We start from the raw sequence: 20,761 nt of genomic DNA on the forward strand, positions 1-20,761 counted from the left end.
CTTATGTCATCGGAATCCTTGGCTCGAGCCGAACGAGACGCAGGTCTCAGATTGGCTCGTCGCTCTGACGAAATTTTCGGGTATTTTGGATTTTGTCGAAAACCTTCTTTTGCAACCTAGCGCCAGGTATTTGGCCCAGTCCCACCCAAATCAGCACAGAAAGCTTCTCTGGAGTCTGACTGTCAATAATCATCCAAAAAAAGAGGAAATTTCCATTCACCTTGGCGAGGGGACCTCAAAACGTGCTAAGGTGGCGTGTCCGAGGTGGCTCGAATGGCTATAACTCCGGGAAGGAGTGAGATCCCTTCACCCAAATCGGCACACCTGTGCAGGGGCTCAGTCCGAGGCCAGGTGAAAAAGGGCGCGGCGACAGGCCACTAGGTGGCGCTGTAAGCGACAACAAAATTAATACGAATCGAAAAAAAGGACAAACAAACAACATGGAGACAGATACAGCTAGGCTGCAGTCAGTCCAATCTACTTTCAAAGTAAGGTCTGCGCTATGTTCGAACTAAACTACCCACCAGGGTCTGATTTTTCAAGAGCGTAAGTGACTTTGTTTCACAGGCGCACAACACGTATCTCGCATGTGACAGAACTCCCCATTCTGAAACGGAAATAAATAAAAAACTGTAAAAACCTCTTCTGCTTTGTTTCACCAACAATTTCAGGGGAGAGCGCGAACGCAGTCCCCCACTACCATAAATTATGCAGTCGAGATTCCCGCATTTGGGGAATTCGCAGGGGTCAGCATGGCCGGAGTGCAATGGACAAGCCTCGCCCTGGGTGAACCGCCTTCTTGATCATGGTGTCTCCCCTGCCAGGTAAGTATGAAGGCCCAGGCGGTCAGCCAGAGGTCTGATTTGCATCTCTACCATCCTCACCAACGGTTAGCCCTCCGCCCCCGCTCCAGGAAAGGAAGGACGGGTGCCTTCCGTTACTGGCCTGGAAACTGCCAAGCTCATGGGCCGGTGCTTCCCAACGCCAGTTTTAGATGACTCTCTTTAAACAAACACACCTGATTCGATGCACCACCTCGTCTGTGAAAGACTTCAAGACCTCAGGTGGGTGCATCGTTAGTGGAAGAGTCCAAGACCCCAGGAGGACACATCAGGAAAAAAGTTTGCAATAAACCACAGCATCTGCAATGGCAGCTCTCATTCCTTGTTCTGCTATTCGACACAATAAATGGCAATCCCCAAAAAGGGAAAGCACACCGTTCCTGGAGACACTGCAATACCAGGCCGATGCATGGAGTGGACGGAGCAAGCCCCGGCTCCAGCTCCGTGATCTAAAAATCCATTTAATATGTAGTCCCCGGATGGGGGACGTATCAGATATTAAACTGATAAGAACAGATTTTTTTCTTTCTTTTGACTGGTTTTATTGATATTTAATCAAAAGTGGTACAACAGTACGTCAAGTAATAGATAGAATACAACATATATGTTCACATGCAGGTATGAGTGATAAAATAAAATTAAATAAAATAAAAAATTAAAAAACAATCGTTCCAATGACGGTTAACACACAACTAAAATCCTGGATCTCCAAGACATGCCTTATGTTAAGATACAGACAATGTACTTAAAATGACCATAAGAGAAAAAAAAAAAAAAAAAAAAAAAAAAAAAAGGGTTATAAGGTTACACATTGTTTAATTGTTCTTTTACATACATTTTTATTTTCCTTTAAAGTGCTTTCAGTGTGTTTTAAAAGCCAAAATAAAACTATGTAACACACAAAAAAAAAAAAAAAAAAAAAAAGGGTTGTCTATTGTGCTTGATCGGGGAGGTAAATTTTCAATTTGGGCCTCTCCCTCTCTTCGATCCCAGGCAATCAGACCCAGCTTCAGTGACCCAGAGGAGATCCGTACCCTCTGGCCCGCTGCTCCCGTAGCCGGAAGTGGTGAAGGTACATCTACGGGCAACCAGGGTCGGTGGTGGCCGGGACTCTCTCTGTGGCAACCCCGGCCCCCGCTCTGAATGATTGGGCGCGGTGCCCCTGCAGCATGTTCTCCACCATCTTTACAGTGGCTTGGAGGGGCACCATCACCCGTTTCCCCACCAGCAGGTTTCTGGCAGTCCAGATTGCATGCTTTATAGCATTCAGGGTGAACCAGAGTGTTGTGAACTGTTTTGATGTTAAATCCTTTATCCTCCGGCCCACCCCTAGGACGGCAAGATTATAGTCCATCTGGACCCCACCCGCTGGCAGGCATGGGAAAACCAGGGGGCCGGTCGCGGTCCACCGGTCCCGTGCAGCACCGCACTCCCAGAGGACGTGCCGCACGGTCTCTTCCTGATTACACCCGAGCCGTGGGCACTTTGCGTTGGCGGCCATGCCGCGGGAGTGCATAACCGCCCTGGTTGGTAGGATCTCATGGGCCACCATCCACATCAGGTCTTTTTGCCGGTTCCAAAGAGCGGGGTGGGCTGCGTTTCTCCACACTGTTTTGGATTCGCTCTCAGTTAGCCCTGGAACTGGGCTCACCTTCTCCCGGTCCTGCACAACAGAGATAATCTTTTTATGGTCTTTTAAAATGTCCACATTTTCTCGTTCTAGGTCATGTTTCTTTAAAAAAAATTTAATAAATGCATATTCTTTTGGCAAGTTAAAAGACACTGGAGTTCTAAGATCTACGGTTAAAATTTTTAGGTAGCGTAAATACGACCCCATCCAAAACTTCACTATTGCTGCGGTCTTATCACTGGATGGGGCCGTGGCATACTTAAAATGTAATCCTGTAAAATAACTCCCTAAAAAAAGGCTAAGGTCTGGCAGTCCTTTGCCTCCGTTTTCCTTTCTTTTCTTGACTGTTTCTCTCTTTATTCTCTCCCACCTGGATCCCCAGAGAAAATAAAAGACAGCACGTTCCACTGCTAAAATGAAGGACCTGGGGGGGGGGTAAAAACAGAGCACAACAATAAAAACAGAGGTAAAATCACAGCTTTAAAAACTAAAATCTTTCCCTCCATCGTCAAAGTCCTTAGTCCCCACAAACCCAGTCGCTGTCTTACTTTCCCTAAAGCATTGGTCCAATTACCTTGTCCACCCCCCTCCCTATCAAATTTTATGCCTAGAATTTTTATATTATCATTTCTTAGAGTCACTTCCAGTCCTCCCACGTCTATGTCGCCCCACTGTCCGAAGAGCTGGGCCTCTGACTTGTTTCTGTTTAATTTGGAGCCAGAGGCCCGTCCATAAGAATCTGTAAGTTCCAAAGCTCTTCGGACAGATAAAAAGTCAGTCGTTAAAATTGTCACATCGTCCATGTATAAAACACATTTTGCTATCAAACCTCCTGGTAGCTTAAATCCTGCGATCCGTTGGTCCCTTCTCAAAAGCTGTGCCAGTGGCTCAATGCATGCCACATACAAGAGCGGGGATAACGGGCACCCTTGACGGACGCCGCTGTGAATGTTAACAGCTTTTGTTAAATGCCCATTTACAAGAATTTTGCTGGTTATATCATTATACAGCAATCCCACCCATGCTAAAAACCTCCCTGGGAAGCCCATTTTCTCCAGTACCTGCAAAAGGTACTGGTGCGAGACCCGATCAAAAGCTTTTTCAAAATCTAAATTTACCACTATTAGGCCAATGTTTCTGTCTCTCGCAAAACAGATGGTGTCTCGGATCAATATCAGACTGTCCGTGATCCTCTTCCCGGGCACAGCACATGCTTGATCCGGGTGGATCACATCCTTTAAAAACAGGGACATGCGTTTAGCTAAAAGCTTGCTAAAAAGTTTGCAATCCAAATTTAAAAGGCTGATTGGTCTCCACGTTTTTAAATCTGTTCTATCTCCTTTTTTATGCAAAAGTGAAACAATTCCTAGTCTAAAACTGTCAGGGAGTCGGTCCAGTCTGTCAAAGTCCTTAAAAACCATTAAAAGTTCTGGTGCTAAAATGTCCCAAAATTTTGAATAAAATTCCACGGGAAGGCCATCACTTCCCGGCGACTTACCAGTTTTAAAATCCTTCATACATTTTGTAAGCTCTAAAAGAGTAAAATCTTGGGTTAAAATAGCACACTCATTATCAATTTTCTTTTCTAAATTTCCCAAAATATTTTCTATGGCTTCCTCTGTTATCTCTTTTTTGTTGTATAAATCTGTATAAAATGTTTCTACTTCTTCTAATATCTCTTCTGTATTTCTGGCTTCCTTCTCCCCCTTTTTTAATTCAGTGATTACCCCTTTATTTGTTAAAATCCTCTTAAAAAAGTACCTTGTGCATTTTTCACCTTCCTCCAGATCTTGTTCCTTACTTCTTAAAATCAACCCTTTGTTTCTTTGTTTTTCCAAATCAGCCATTTCTTTTTTAACCTCATTTAATTCTTCATTAAAATCAAACCCTCCATTCACAAACTTGAAATACCTTTGCAATCTTTTTTGCAGTCCCAACATGCGTCTCTTTTCTTTGTTCTTTTTTCCAATCCCTTTCTTTCTAAAAAACAGTCTCGTCCGGTGTTTCACCATCTCCCACCATTGTGCACGTGAATTGAAAAAGTCTTGGAGGGTCTGCCATTGACTGAATTGCTCCCTGTAGTCACTAACTATCTCCTCATCCTGCAAAAGGGAGCAATTCAGTTTCCAGATCCCTCCCCCTACCGTCAATTTTGTGGTGAAGGAAATAGTGCAAGACAGCATAACGTGATCGGAAAAGAATAGGGGTGTTAATATAGCATCAGTCGGCAGGCAATCGCGTACGAAAATGTAATCAATGCGAGAGGCATTGGTGCCATCACCACTGACCCAGGTGTAGCCCACCTCTCTTGGATGCAAAGTCTTAAAACAGTCAGTTAATTTAAAATCCTTAACTAAACTTTGCATTAAAACTGATGTCTTGTCAAACCTAAAATCTGCCCCCACCCTCTTCCTATCAGTTTTGGCTAAAACGCAGTTAAAATCTCCCCCTACCACTAATGGTACCCTCCCCAGCATGTGGGACTGCAGTTCCTCTAAAAGCTCATACCTATCGTTTTTACCTGTAAAACCGTACACATTTAAAACCTTAAAATCTCTATCTAAAAAAGTCATATTCGCTAAAATAGCCCGCCCATCTCTTACCACCGTGCTCCCCTTCACCAGGATGTGAGGGTTATTTATTAAAATCGCCACTCCATCATTTTTGTTAAAATTAGACCCGCTCCATATGGAGGGTCCCGGCGTCCATAACTCCTCCCACCTCCTGTAACTAGATAAAAAGGGTAAGGCACACTCTTGTAGTAAAAAGACATCTGACTTTTGAGATTTTAAAAAGGATAAAATAGTATGTGCTCTGACCATGGACCTTACACTTCTTACATTTATTGTTGAAATTGTGAGGGCCATGGTGAATAAATTAGGTAAAAAAGGCATGAGCTTAAAAAGGAACTAAAACATTTTATTTAAAAGACTACAAAGTTCATTTAAATCAAAAAATCTCTTGTGACACCCGCTCCTCTTTACTAGTGATAATATTGGGTTCAGGAGCGGAGGTGTCCACCGCCTTAGGATCCGCAGAGAAAATCTCTTGCGGCTCCTTTGGCGATGATGTTCTTAGCTGTATTTGCAGAAACGAAACCTCATTCGGGGAGGCTGAGGGCCACACCCTGTCTCCCTCCTCATTACTTGAGCTGGTGGACCTCAACTTTTTCTCCTCTGTTTGACACAAAGGAGACCCCGCAGGTCTTTTCTGCAACTGAGCATTAGGTAACCAATCTAGAGTTATTCCGCCTATACTGCTTGAAGTGTTTTGCTCGGTGTCTAGATCGGGTACAGTTTCCAAAGAGGAGGGGGTCAATTCATCTGACTCTTTCTCCTCTTCACTTTCTTTATCCATTTCCATACTCACGTTTTGCTTTCCTAATTGGATGGGCGGAGTCTCCTCCTCCCGACCGTTACCCGCGTGTGACTCCGCCCCTTGACACGCCCCTTCCGCTCCGTCTCGACCAGTCCCTGGGCTTGGTTGGGTATTCAAAATTCCCTCCAAAACCTCAGGGACCACCTCTTTTTCACTTGTTTGGTTTTTTGTGGCAGCCATTTTTGCTTTTAATATGTTGGCAAAAGATTTAGGGCAGTCTCTGTAGAGATGGTTGGATTCACCACAAAGATTGCACTTTCTGCAATTGGTACATTCTTCATAGATGTGGCCAATTTCTTTGCACTTACCACAAACTGTTTCCTGACATGCCTCTATGAGGTGTCCAAACCGGCTGCATTTACGGCACAGTTTGGGCATCCCCTGATAATGAATGTAGCCTCTGTTTTCTCCCAGCACAATCATAGAAGGAATCTGACTTAAGCCCTGGAAGCCGTGTGGATCCTCCCATTGTTTAATGGGAACTCTCCACGCGCCATTCCAGATGCCGTCCTCGTCTAAAACCTTGACTGGCTGGCCCCGAACAGAGCAAAATCTCGCCAACCATATCGCTATGTCATCTCCACTCACAGTTTCATTAAACATTCGAACAATTACCACTTTCAGGGAATTGTCTGTCAGTTTTTCAACTGTGAACATGCAGAGACTGGCTTTTACCGCTTCCAAACGAGACCAGAAAACATTTAGCAGCGCAGCGCTTTTAAAACTCAAATCAAAACCACGGTTCTGGGGAAGAGTCAATAAGCAATTTACATCATTTGCAGAAAATCCTAAAACCTTTTGTACGAGTTTCCGTGAGAAATCAAGTCTGGACATCACCATTAACGTTCCATCATCATTTTTTTTTAACATAAAACGCACGCTGTGGTGCCTCCGCACGCCGGCACGAGCAGCCGACATGGTGGAGGCACCAACAGCCCATTAAAATACGTACAACAGCCAATAAATGTCTAAAAGACTGAAAGAATAAATAACTAAACTTTTAAAAGGACAATAAATAATAAAAGAGCAAATTAAATAAATAAAAAGGGCACTTTACCTGTGAATGCTAGTGTTTTTCTCCTTCCTAGGCGAGCTGGAAAAGAACCTGAAGAAAGAAGAAAAACAGAAAAAATGCTGTTCACAGGTGAAGTCCAAAATATATCCCAGTCCGGAAAGACTATAACCACTGCCCAGTAATAGTCTATTTCCTTCCAGAGAAGATGATCGCGACCACGTCCCCCTGATCTTAGCCAAAAGGCCGAGAAGCGATGCTGCTAAGACGCAGCAGGGAGGAAGCCGGACACGGCGATGCCCATCTCGGCTTTGGTAAGTTTTGGGAGACCTAAAAACGCTGGGTAGCCTGGTAGCCTCCCCTGTCTACAACGTCACCGGGCCTCGTCCCGATCGGCCTGACAGAAAGTACGGCATGGCTCGTAACTCCCAAACGGTTGGTCGCAGAGCCACGTGCCTTATGTCATCGGAATCCTTGGCTCGAGCCGAACGAGACGCAGGTCTCAGATTGGCTCGTCGCTCTACGAAATTTTCGGGTATTTTGGATTTTGTCGAAAACCTTCTTTTGCAACCTAGCGCCAGGTATTTGGCCCAGTCCCACCCAAATCAGCACAGAAAGCTTCTCTGGAGTCTGACTGTCAATAATCATCCAAAAAAAGAGGAAATTTCCATTCACCTTGGCGAGGGGACCTCAAAACGTGCTAAGGTGGCGTGTCCGAGGTGGCTCGAATGGCTATAACTCCGGGAAGGAGTGAGATCCCTTCACCCAAATCGGCACACCTGTGCAGGGGCTCAGTCCGAGGCCAGGTGAAAAGGGGCGCGGCGACAGGCCAGTAGGTGGCGCCGTAAGCTGAAAAATAGGGAAAATGTAATGTAAAAAGACAATCAAACAAAGATGAAAACACCCGAAACACTGCGGGATGGTAGTACCCTCCCCTGTCTGCAACGTCACCAGGCCTTGTCCCGATCGGCCTGACGGTGGAACTGCAGCGATGGAAAGTACGGCATCGCTCGTAACTCCCAAACGGTTGGTCGCAGAGCCACGTGCCTTATGTCATCGGAATCCTTGGCTCGAGCCGAACGAGACGCAGGTCTCAGATTGGCTCGTCGCTCTGACGAAATTTTCAGGTATTTTGGATTTTGTCGAAAACCTTCTTTTGCAACCTAGCGCCAGGTATTTGGCCCAGTCCCACCCAAATCAGCACAGAAAGCTTCTCTGGAGTCTGACTGTCAATAATCATCCAAAAAAAGAGGAAATTTCCATTCACCTTGGCGAGGGGACCTCAAAACGTGCTAAGGTGGCGTGTCCGAGGTGGCTCGAATGGCTATAACTCCGGGAAGGAGTGAGATCCCTTCACCCAAATCGGCACACCTGTGCAGGGGCTCAGTCCGAGGCCAGGTGAAAAAGGGCGCAGCGACAGGCCACTAGGTGTCGCTGTAAGCGACAACAAAATTAATACGAATCGAAAAAAAGGACAACCAAACAACACGGAGACAGTTACAGCTAGGCTGCAGTCAGTCCAATCTACTTTCAAAGTAAGGTCTGCGCTATGTTCGAACTAAACTACCCACCAGGGTCCGATTTTTCAAGAGCGTAAGTGACTTTGTTTTACAGGCGCACAACACATATCTCGCATGTGACTGAACTCCCCATTCTGAAACGAAAATAAATAAAAAACTGTAAAAACCTCTTCTGCTTTGTTTCACCAACAATTTCGGGGGAGAGCGCGAACGCAGTCCCCCACTACCATAAATTATGCAGTCGAGATTCTCGCATTTGGGGAATTCGCAGGGGTCAGCATGGCTGGAGTGCAATGGACAAGCCTCGCCCTGGGTGAACCGCCTTCTTGATCATGGTGTCTCCCCTGCCAGGTAAGTATGAAGGCCCAGGCGGTCAGCCAGAGGTCTGATTTGCATCTCTACCATCCTCACCAACGGTTAGCCCTCCGCCCCCCCTCCAGGAGAGGAAGGACGGGTGCCTTCCATTACTGGCCTGGAAACTGCCAAGCTCATGGGCCGGTGCTTCCCAACGCCAGTTTTAGATGACTCTCTTTAAACAAACACACCTGATTCGATGCATCACCTCGTCTGTGAAAGACTTCAAGACCTCAGGTGGGTGCATCGTTAGTGGAAGAGTCCAAGACCCCAGGAGGACACATCGGGAAAAAAGTTTGCAATAAACCACAGCATCTGCAACGGCAGCTCTCATTCCTTGTTCTGCTATTCGACCCAAAAACGGCAATCCCCAAAAAGGGAAAGCACACCGTTCCTGGAGACACTGCAATACCAGGCCGATGCATGGAGTGGACGGAGCAAGCCCCGGCTCCAGCTCCGTGATCTAAAAATCCATTTAATATTTAGTCCCCGGATGAGGGACGTATCAGATATTAAACTGATAAGAACAGATTTTTTTTTCTTTTGAAAAATTTTATTGTCACAATACATTTTGGTTACATGCACACATTTGTTTTGTTAAAACACATTATACAATGGTTGTTGTTTTTTTGTTGTTGTTGTTTGATGCACAGGAAAATTTTTTAATTAATTAATACACAAATAAAAACATTTTGTATTGAGTGTGTTTTTTTGTTGTTGTTGTGTGTCTGTGGTGCTAGAGAAAATAAAAAATAAAAAACAGTGTTATTAAAATCAAAAGACAGGTTTAAAAACTTTCTCTTCTGTTGTGCAAAAACGGGTATGTCCTTTAAAGAAAAGAGATTCAACCATCAGCTCAGTTCCTCAAAACCAGTCCCAGAGACCTGACCCTTCTGGGCCCAGAGGAGATCCTCTTAAACCGAGGCACCGCTGTCCCACTTCAGGTGTTTGGGGGCATCTACGGGCAGTCAGGGCTCGTGGCTATGGGGACCTTTCCCGTGTAGCTCTGACCCTCCACATCCGAATGGCGACATGCGGTGTACTCGTGCAGCCTTGATTTGGCTAGCTGGATGGTGGCGTGCAGGGACCCCTGCATGCGCTTCCCTACCAGTAGGTTTCTGGAGGTCCATATGGCGTCTTTGATGCAGAGGATGGTAAGCCATAGCTTAGGGGGTGTTTTTGCTGGCATTTGTTTTTGGCTCACCCCTCCTCTCCCCATTGGGTAGTCTGGGACCCCCCCTACTGGTAGGTACGGGAATTGCTGGGGGCCAGCTGTCGCCCACAGGTCCCTCACAGCGCTGCACTCCCATAAGGCGTGCCTCACGGTCTCGGGGGCGCCACATCCGGACCGCGGGCAGGTGGGGTTCTTTGACATGCCTCGGGAGTGCATCACGGCCCTGACCGGGAGGATCTCATGGGCAACCATCCAAGCCAGGTCTCGGTGTCGGTTGTGAAGAGCTGAGTGGGATACATTCCGCCAAACGTTTTGGGCTTCACCTAGAGTGAGCCCGCGTACTGGACACACCTATTCCCGTTCCTGCACAAGAGAGAGTATAGAGCGATGATTGGTTAAAACAGTCACACTTTCTTTTTCCAAATTAAATTTCTTTAAAAATTTCTTTATGTGTGTGTATGCTGGGGGTTGGTCAAAGGCAACTGGCATTGTCAAGTCTGTCTGTACAATGTTTTGGGTTCTTAAGTAGGACCCCATCCAAAACCGGGTCATGGCTCCTGTTTTGTCTTGTTTGGATGGGGTTCGGGCATATTTTATATGTAGTGCAGTATAAAAAGCTCCTAAAAACAAGTAGGGGTCTGGCACTCCTTTTCCTCCATTTTGGGGTGCTTTCTTCATGGTTGCTCTTTTGAGTCGCTCCCACTTAGACCCCCATAGAAAATAAAACATTGCACGTTCCAGAGATACAAGAAAGAGTCTGGGGGGAAAGAAAACAGAACACAGCAATAAAAACAGGGGTAAAATCACAGCTTTTATGATTAAAACCTTTCCTTCAAATGTCAAACGTCTCAGTCCTCAGAAACCTAGTTTTTTCCGCACTTTAACCATCACTTCATGCCAATTTCCACTCCCTCCCCCGTCTCTGTCAAACTTAATGCCCAGTATTTTTAACTCTGTCCTTTTAAAAGTAGAGTCCAGTCCAGCGAGCTCACTAGGTTTCCAGGGACCGTAAAACTGTGCTTGTGTTTTATCTCGGTTCAGTCTGGCTCCCGATGCTTTCCCAAACCAGTCTGTCAGGTCCATAGTCCTCTGTGTTGATAAAATGTCAGTACATAAAAGGTTGACATCATCCATATATAAAACAGTCTTTGCAGTCAGTCCTCCAGTCCCGGGTATAGTCAGTCCACTGATCCATGTATCCCTTCTCAATACCTGCGCTAGGGGTTCAATGCAAGCCACATACAGGAGAGGAGATAACGGACAGCCCTGACGGACGCCGCTGCATATATTTATCGCTTTTGAGAGATTCCCGTTAACTAGGATTTTGCTGGTTATGTCTTTATACAGCAATCCCACCCAAGCTAAAAACCTCCTGGGAAACCCCATTTTTTCCAAAACTTGAAACAAGTAGTGGTGCGAGACTCGGTCGAATGCTTTTTCAAAGTCTAAATTTAAAACTATCAGCCGAATATTTCTGTCTCTCGCATAACAGATGGCGTCTCTTATCAGTACGAGGCTGTCTGTGATCTTTCTCCCAGGGACGGCGCAGGCTTGATCCGGGTGGATCAGATCTGCTAAAACTGTTGACATTCGTGTTGTTAAAAGTTTACTAAAAAGTTTACAATCAAAGTTTAAAAGGGTTATAGGACGCCAGTTTTTTAAATCTGTCTTGTCATCTTTTTTGTGTAGTAGGGTCATTATTCTTATCCTAAAACTGTCAGGGAGCTGGTCGATCTTGTCAAAGTCATTAAAAACAGCCAGTAAGTCTTGTCTTAAAATGTCCCAAAAGGTCAAATAAAATTCAAGAGGGAGTCCATCAACTCCAGGAGTTTTCCCTTTTTTGAATTTTTGAATACTTTTGTCTATCTCAGAAATGTTAAAATCCTTTGTCAGACTGGTATTTCCATTTATTGTTTTCTCTATGCTTGTTAAAATTTCGCTCAAAATGCTGTTGTCACTTGCCTTTTCTTCATAGAGTTCTTCATAAAAGCTTTATATTACTGATAAAATATCCTTTGTGTCTGTCATTGTTTCTCCTTCTTTATTTCTTAATTTAAATATTGCTCTACCTCCATCAATAACTTTCTTAAAAAAGTATCTGCTGCATTTCTCGCCTTCCTCTATTTCCCTTTCTTTGCTCCTGAAGAGAACACCTCTACTTTTAACCTCCGCTAATTCTGACATGTCTTTCTTAACTTCCTTAATTTCTTCGTTAAAATCAAAACCCTGGCTAAGAAGATAAAAGTAACGTTGTAGCCTCTTTTGCAGTCCCACCATTCGTCTTTTTCCTTTTAATTTTTTCTTTTTCCCTGCCCATCTAAAAAAAGTCTTGGTCTTTGCCTTTACCATCTCCCACCACTGTGCTCGTGAATCGTAAAAGTCTTGTAAAGTCTGCCATTGGCTGTACTGCTCCCTGTAGTATGTTGTGATCTCTGGGTCTTCCAGCAGGGAGCAGTTCAGTTTCCATATCCCTCCACCTGTCGTCACACCTGTGGGAAAAGAAAGGGTGCAAGAAAGCATAGTGTGATCTGAAAAGAAAACGGGCATTAGTTTAGCATCCACTGGTGTAAGGTCTCGCGTAAAGATATAGTCTATGCGGGAGGCTTTAGTGCCATCACCACTAAACCAGGTGAATCCTTTTTCCCCAGGATGCATGGTTCTAAAACAGTCAGTCAATTTAAAATCCTTTATAATGTTCTGTAGTAAAATTGACGTTTTATCCATTTTAAAATCCTCTCTCTCCCCTTTTCTATCATTTTTACTTATAATGCAATTAAAATCCCCTGCTAAAATAAATGGGGTCTTTCCTAAAAGGTGGGACTGCACGTCTTCTAAAAGGTCGTTCCTTTCATTTTTATCTGTAAAAGCATACATATTTAAAATATTAAAATCATGTCCTAAGAAGGACAGATTTATTAAAAGAGCTCTCCCATCTCTCACCACTGTGCTACCCTTCACCAAGAGCTGAGGATTTTTTATTAAAATGGCTACTCCATCGGCTCTGTTAAAATTTGATCCACTCCACACAGATACATGGGGCCATTGTTCTTCCCATCTCCTATAATTGGACATAAAAGGTAAAGCACATTCTTGTAAAAGCAGGATATCGCTATTTTGGGTTTGTAAAAAAGATAAAACCATTTGAGCTCTCAACTGTGACCTCACACTTCTTACATTTAAGGTGGAGAGTGTGAGTGTCATGATAAAAACAGTTAAAAATGATAAATACAACATTTTAGAAGACATAAATAACTAAAATTTCAATTAAAAAAGATATCTGTATCTTGTGAAATCAGCTCTTCTTCTTTTCCCCTATTTGGGGAATCCGGAGATTGAAGCTGTTTCCCCCTTGAGCTAGCCCTAGGGGTTGATGTTTGGAGTTCTATTGACAAGAAAGATATTTCGTTTGGGGAACTGAGTGGGAAAAGCCGGTTCAGATCCCCTGATGAGAAGGAATCTGATCGCAATCCCACTCTATCTCTTTTCTCATTCTTCTCCTCAATGGGAGATCGGGCAATCCTTTTTTTCCCTCTCAATATAACTCCTGGAAGATCATTACTTACCTCTATCTCTTGTTTCTCCTCCACTACCTTTTCCTGTTCTTGTTCACTATCCTCCTCCTTGCTCTGTTCATTTGACTCCGTTTCTTTCTCTATTAGGGATTGGTGGAGTTCCATCTCCTCATTTCCGTCTGCTCCAATAGTGTGGTTTGGCGGGAAATTTGAAGTTTGCTCCGCCCCCCCTCTCTCCTTACCTCTGTTATCCATTTTCTCTCCACCAACCCCAGGGTTTGGCGGGAGATTTGAATTTAGCTCCACCTCCTCATTGGCCTGTTGTACTCGCTCCTCAACCGCCATTTTGTCTGATTTAACTTTGTTGGCAAACGATTTGGGGCAATCTCTGTAGAGATGAGACAAGTCTCCACAAAGATTACATTTTCTGCCATTTGGACATTCTTCAAAGGAATGTCCAATTTCTCTACACTTGTTACAAAAGAGTTTCTGGCATGCTTCAACAAGATGCCCAAACTCCCCACATCGCCGGCAGAGTTTGGGCATTCCCTGGTAGTGGATGTAGCCCCTGTTTTCTCCCAGAACTATCATTTGTGGTAAATGCCTCAGACCTTGGAAGCCCTGTGGGTCTTCCCATTGCTTAATGGGGACCCTCCAGGAACAATTCCAAATACCGTCTTCATCATAAACCTTCATAGCCTGGCCCCTTACAGTGCAAAATCTACCCAGCCATGTGCAAATGTCTTCTCCATTCACAGTCTCATTGAACATTCTAACGATAACCATTTTTTGTGTGTTATCAGTTAGTTTCTCAACTTTAAACATGGAAAACTGGGTCTTGTGTGTGTCAAAGCGCTGCCAGAACTCATTTAACAGTGCTGCATTTTTAAAACTCACATCGAAGCCTTTGTTAAAAGGCAGGGTTAGAATGCAATTTAAATCAGCAGGATTAAAACCTAGAAGTTTTTGCAAAATACCTGAAAATTTCGTCAGAGCGACGAGCCAATCTGAAACAACCAAACAACACGGAGACAGTTACAGCTAGGCTGCAGTCAGTCCAATCTACTTTCAAAGTAAGGTCTGCGCTATGTTCGAACTAAACTACCTACCAGGGTCTGATTTTTCAAGAGCGTAAGTGACTTTGTTTTACAGGCGCACAACACATATCTCACATGTGACTGAACTCCCCATTCTGAAACGAAAATAAATAAAAAACTGTAAAAACCTCTTCTGCTTTGTTTCACCAACAATTTCGGGGGAGAGCGCGAACGCAGTCCCCCAGTACCATAAATTATGCAGTCGAGATTCCCGCATTTGGGGAATTCGAAGGGGTCAGCATGGCCGGAGTGCAATGGACAAGCCTCGCCCTGGGTGAACCGCCTTCTTGATCATGGTGTCTCCCCTGCCAGGTAAGTATGAAGGCCCAGGCGGTCAGCCAGAGGTCTGATTTGCATCTCTACCATCCTCACCAACGGTTAGCCCTCCGCCCCCCCTCCAGGAGAGGAAGGACGGGTGCCTTCCGTTACTGGCCTGGAAACTGACAAGCTCATGGGCCGGTGCTTCCCAACGCCAGTTTTAGATGACTCTCTTTAAACAAACACACCTGATTCGATGCATCACCTCGTCTGTGAAAGACTTCAAGACCTCAGGTGGGTGCATCGTTAGTGGAAGAGTCCAAGACCCCAGGAGGACACATCAGGAAAAAAGTTTGCAATAAACCACAGCATCTGCAACGGCAGCTCTCATTCCTTGTTCTGCTATTCGACCCAATAAACGGCAATCCCCAAAAAGGAAAGCACACCGTTCCTGGAGACACTGCAATACCAGGCCGATGCATGGAGTGGACGGAGCAAGCCCCGGCTCCAGCTCCGTGATCTAAAAATACATTTAATATGTAGTCCCCTGATGGGGGACGTATCAGATATTAAACTGATAAGAACAGATTTTTTTTCTTTTGACTGGTTTTATTGATATTTAATCAAAAGTGGTACAACAGTACGTCAAGTAATAGATAAAATACAACATATATGTTCACATGCAGGTATGAGTAATAAAATAAAATAAAATAAAAAATTAAAAAACAATCGTTCCAATGACGGTTAACACACCACTAAAATCCTGGATCTCCAAGACATGCCTTATGTTAAGATACAGACAAAATACTTAAAATGACCATAAGAGAAAAAAAAAGAAAAAAAAAAGGGGGTTATAAAGGTTACACATTGTTGAATTGTTCTTTTACATACATTTTTATTTTCCTTTAAAGTGCTTTCAGTGTGTTTTAAAAGCCAAAATAAAACTATGTAAAAAAAAAAAAAAAAAAAAAAAAAAGGGTTCTCTATTGTGCTTGATCGGGGAGGTAATCTTTCAATTTGGGCCTCTCCCTCTCTTCGATCCCGGGCAATCAGACCCAGCTTCAGTGACCCAGAGGAGATCCGTACCCTCTGGCCCGCTGCTCCCGTAGCCGGAAGTGGTGAAGGTACATCTACGGGCAACCAGGGTCGGTGGTAGCCGGGACTCTCTCTGTGGCAACCCCGGCCCCCGCTCTGAATGATTGGGCGCGGTGCCCCTGCAGCATGTTCTCCACCATCCTTACAGTGGCTTGGAGGGGCACCATCACCCGTTTCCCCACCAGCAGGTTTCTGGCAGTCCAGATTGCATGCTTTATAGCATTCAGGGTGAACCAGAGTGTTGTGAACTGTTTTGATTTTAAATCCTTTATCCTCCGGCCCACCCCTAGGACGGCGAGATTATAGTCCATCTGGACCCCACCCGCTGGCAGGCATGGGAAAACCAGGGGGCCGGTCGCGGTCCACCGGTCCCGTGCAGCACCGCACTCCCAGAGGACGTGCCGCACGGTCTCTTCCTGATTACACCCGAGCCGTGGGCACTTTGCGTTGGCGGCCATGCCGCGGGAGTGCATAACCGCCCTGGTTGGTAGGATCTCATGGGCCACCATCCACATCAGGTCTTTTTGCCGGTTCCAAAGAGCGGGGTGGGCTGCGTTTCTCCACACTGTTTTGGATTCGCTCTCAGTTAGCCCTGGAACTGGGCACAACAATAAAAACAGAGGTAAAATCACAGCTTTAAAAACTAAAATCTTTCCCTCCATCGTCAAAGTCCTTTGTCCCCACAAACCCAGTCGCTGTCTTACTTTCCCTAAAGCATTGGTCCAATTACCTTGTCCACCCCCCTCCCTATCAAATTTTATGCCTAGAATTTTTATATTATCATTTCTTAGAGTCACTTCAAGTCCATCCACGTCTATGTCGCCCCACTGTCCGAAGAGCTGGGCCTCTGACTTGTTTCTGTTTAATTTGGAGCCAGAGGCCCGTCCATAAGAATCTGTAAGTTCCAAAGTTCTTCGGACAGATAAAAAGTCAGTCGTTAAAATTGTCACATCGTCCATGTATAAAACACATTTTGCTATCAAACCTCCTGGTAGCTTAAATCCTGCGATCCGTTGGTCCCTTCTCAAAAGCTGTGCCAGTGGCTCAATGCATGCCACATACAAGAGCAGGGATAACGGGCACCCTTGACGGACGCCGCTGTGAATGTTAACAGCTTTTGTTAAATGCCCATTTACAAGAATTTTGCTGGTTATATCATTATACAGCAATCCCACCCATGCTAAAATCCTCCCTGGGAAGCCCACACTGTAAAAAACAACCTATAGAATCTACTCAATAAAATTGAGGTAACAATTTGCACTCACTTCGTTTGGGTAGATTCTATCTTATATATTTGAGTAAAGTATACTTAAATTTAACAGCTATGGCAGACTAAAAGAGATTAGGTAAGGTCTACCTAATATTTCTCATTACATCAAATAACTGATTACTTATAAAAAATTTAGTAATATTAACCCTATTGTAAGTAAGCAACAGTGAATCTACTAAATTATTTGTAATAATGATTAGCCAATAGGAAAAATTACATATTACTTATTCAGGGAAGGTAGAATTTATATAAAAATGGTCAGACGCAGGAGATTGCATCAATTGCTTATTTTATTGATCAAATAACATTTTGTATTTTTAAACATTTAAAACTATATTACATAAAGTACAAATTAGCCCCTTACAATAAATTTCAAGTGAAATACAAAATCATAATGTGACAAAGCTTTTTTGAATATATTACATTCAAAAATAAGATGAAAAAACATACATTAGAGGCAAAACTCCTAAATACTGTTTCTTCACGTAACCATTTCAAACTATATGCGTTTAGATTTAATGTGTGGCTACAATACTTGCAACTCTAGAAAATAAAAGGAGACTGAAATGCTCTCATTTACCTCAAAAGATTAGCATTCTACATCGATACAAACATTTAAACTTCATTTAAAACTAATTAAGTGCAAAAAATGCTCTTACATTCAATTTTAAGTGACATACAACTTCATTTTACATAAAACTCATTACATTTAACTTTTTGAACAATTACTATTTAAAAGTAAAACAATACATTTTAAGTTACATTAAACTTCAAATATAACTCACATTACATATAACGTGCTACTTCTTGAACATTTACCATTTGCAAATAAAACAGTTTACATTGAGGCTGAACTTACAGTACAAACAGCTCATTCCATTAGTTTACACTTGAGGCTTTGGACCTTCTTCAGCAGTTTTGCTCCGTCAAGTTTCAAAAAAAGTTTCTGGAAGACTTCAAAGGTGTACTTCATTTTTTTTGGATATTCAAGGTTGAGGGCATATATCAATCCCATCAACAGTATGCACGCTGTGGTTCTGTTTCCACAACCATTCAGCACTTTGATGCCCTCGATTACAACACACACATCTGCTGGGTCCTCCTCAACTGCGGGATTGTGAATAACCACCAACTTCATTATTTCATTTGTGTGGCCTTCAAGTTCATCCTCCTGTTGAAAAAAAAAAGGTTTTATGTTAGTTCAAGCAAATTAGCATGTTTGATTACAGTCGTTTTCTTGGTTAATGCCAATTGTTTGCTCACACGCAGGATTTCTGTATTAATCAGCACTTAAATAAAAATGAGTAACAAAAATCAAAACCCAAATTCTTCACCTGAGTATCCCATAATGACACAATTATTAATTAAACAATGTTTGCAGCATCCAATTTAGACAAACTAAAGCTGAAGCATGCTTGCTTGACACGTTACACCTAATGAAGTTAATTTTCTTGTCTCACAGCATGTTTGAGCCTCTGTAAAAAAACAATGAGGTTTGTTCTTGTGTGTCAAGCAAGTAAGTTTGAACTTTAAGTTTGTTGATCAATGTGTATATGAGATTAAAAGTCTACATTAAATTTATGCATCTAAATATGTGAGTAAAAATCAATGTCAAGTATTTTCATTATGATTGTTTTTTTAATGATCTGAGCTAATCATGTGATTATAAGTTCTATGTTAAGCAAGTTTACATGATCTTTGACCTGAGCATCCTTAGGCCGGCGACACACTGTTTGCGTGGTGTGTCTGTTTTAATTCAGCTCCCATGTTAACAGGTTAGAGCTTGCAGAGTGCCTGCGTGAGACGCGCGTCGCGCAGAAAACGCGTGCATGCTAGAAATAGAACCGACGCCTATTTTTCACGCGACGCACGCGTGTTGGAAGCGTTTCCAGGCAAAATATAATAGGAAAACATGTTAATGTCATTTTGTATACAAAAACATATTAATTCATGACACTTTGATGTTTGAAAGTGTATAGGTTGACAAATTCAGATATAAATGTAACTAAAAAAAATAATAAATAATTATCGATTTTCAAATATTTCACCTGTCAAACATAGTATATTTTGCCGTCAATACTGTTGACGGTGTCCTTTATCAGTAGGCGTAGGTGTAGGTGTGTAAAAAAAAGTTGATATTGTTGTCATGAAGACAAGATCCTGGTCTGTTAGCGGTCTCCCTCTATGCCGCGGGCCAGGCACGCTACTGGTGTAAAGACACAGAAAACGCGAGGCAGCCACCATGCTCCTGACACGCAGCAGAGACGCCACGCAGCCAGTGTGTCATGGCCTTAGTCTGCATTTTCTGAACATTTCATATGTGACAAAATATTTCTATCACAATAGGTAAATAAATACATACACAAATATATTTTTAAATGCACTACTGACTATTTATCAATGGCTAGGTATTGTGTTGGTTTATTGGCTAAATCACAGTGATCGATAAGGGAAATGAAACAATGTGTATCCATTTGAATACCTTGAAATTATTAATTATGTAATAACATACCTGACAGTCTTGGAACAGCTCTTCTTGATTTTCCCCAAGATACTCAATGAGGCAACAGATGCATGCATCCCTTTTTTTGTCAATACTCTGGAACTACAAAGACATGCATTTTAGAGCCAATACAGTGACTCTATGAGCTCTGCACTGCAACTTAGGAAAACATGCAAACAGACAAATAACAAGCAAATAACAAAAATCAATAAAAAATAAAAAAAACATTATTAGTCTGACAACAAATGCTCGATTTCAAAAATGACAACAAAAGTATTCAGTGGATACTAATGCTAAACACTCCTTAGAAAGGTTTGCTGTTTGGACCAGGCAATTGAACAAAAATTTAAAGCATCCTTAGAGCTAAACTCAACAGGAAATCAGTTCTTCAGGACTTGTTGGCAGACCTAAGTTTAGGAACCAATCTCACTACTCAAGGCAAGTATAGGTATCAAATTGTTAACAACAAAAAAAGCAATAAATAAATACAATATAAATGTACATGGGGGTGAGTAAATTTATCAGGAAAAGTTTGTTTAAAAGTGGACTAATCTTTTAATTTGCTTGTTTTGCTTTTGTCTGTTTACACATCTTTTTAAGTTCAGTGTGTTGAGTTTTAATTTGTATTTTTTGTGAAATGAGATAAAACAGAAAGATACCTCATTTACAGTGCTCAGGAGAGGATGCATCTTGGTATCAAATGCTCCTCCTTTGGCATGCATCAACTGCAGAAGACGTGGTGTGTACCCATCAAGATTCAGCATAAATGTCTCCTCCAAGGAGACTGTTGTTATACGTCTGAATTCCTCTTTGATCTAGTAAATCAGTAAAAGAACATAAAAATACAATAATTATCACAATTATAGTCAGAGATTATAAGGTTTGAAACCAATTTTAAATTAAACAAATGAGATGAACAACAGTTCTTGAAAGAAAAAAATTAAACTAAAGAACATCCTTACCTGAGCCTTACTGAATAATCCAGGCCACCTCTCTCTTAAAACACTGACAGCAGGGCCGGTGGTCACAACCTCCAGTCTTCTAATTGAAAAGGTTTTTGACATTTTTTCTTCAATTACTTTTGCGTTGTTCTTCTTCTTCGTTTCATCGACTAAC

At 42.9% G+C, this 20,761-nt stretch overlaps 4 non-coding genes and 2 pseudogenes across 4 annotated transcripts; all 6 read right to left on the reverse strand.

Moving 5' to 3' along the window:
* Positions 1 to 668: 668 nt before the first annotated feature.
* On the reverse strand, positions 669 to 832 carry LOC128012395 (U1 spliceosomal RNA). Its single transcript, XR_008182918.1, has one exon. It is a non-coding gene; the product is annotated as a U1 spliceosomal RNA (small nuclear RNA).
* A 374-nt stretch (positions 833 to 1,206) lies between these two features.
* On the reverse strand, positions 1,207 to 1,408 carry LOC128012649 (uncharacterized; annotated as a pseudogene).
* Positions 1,409 to 8,577: 7,169 nt separating this feature from the next.
* LOC128012421 (U1 spliceosomal RNA) lies at positions 8,578 to 8,741 on the reverse strand. Its single transcript, XR_008182944.1, has one exon. It is a non-coding gene; the product is annotated as a U1 spliceosomal RNA (small nuclear RNA).
* Positions 8,742 to 9,114: 373 nt separating this feature from the next.
* On the reverse strand, positions 9,115 to 9,291 carry LOC128012673 (uncharacterized; annotated as a pseudogene).
* A 5,384-nt stretch (positions 9,292 to 14,675) lies between these two features.
* LOC128012419 (U1 spliceosomal RNA) lies at positions 14,676 to 14,839 on the reverse strand. The gene has a single exon (XR_008182942.1). It is a non-coding gene; the product is annotated as a U1 spliceosomal RNA (small nuclear RNA).
* A 373-nt stretch (positions 14,840 to 15,212) lies between these two features.
* On the reverse strand, positions 15,213 to 15,411 carry LOC128012669 (U2 spliceosomal RNA). The gene has a single exon (XR_008183169.1). It is a non-coding gene; the product is annotated as a U2 spliceosomal RNA (small nuclear RNA).
* Positions 15,412 to 20,761: the final 5,350 nt, after the last annotated feature.

The sequence above is a fragment of the Carassius gibelio genome, chromosome B23 (genome assembly GCF_023724105.1).
Source record: "Carassius gibelio isolate Cgi1373 ecotype wild population from Czech Republic chromosome B23, carGib1.2-hapl.c, whole genome shotgun sequence".
In the NCBI taxonomy this organism is placed as follows: Eukaryota; Metazoa; Chordata; class Actinopteri; order Cypriniformes; family Cyprinidae; genus Carassius; species Carassius gibelio.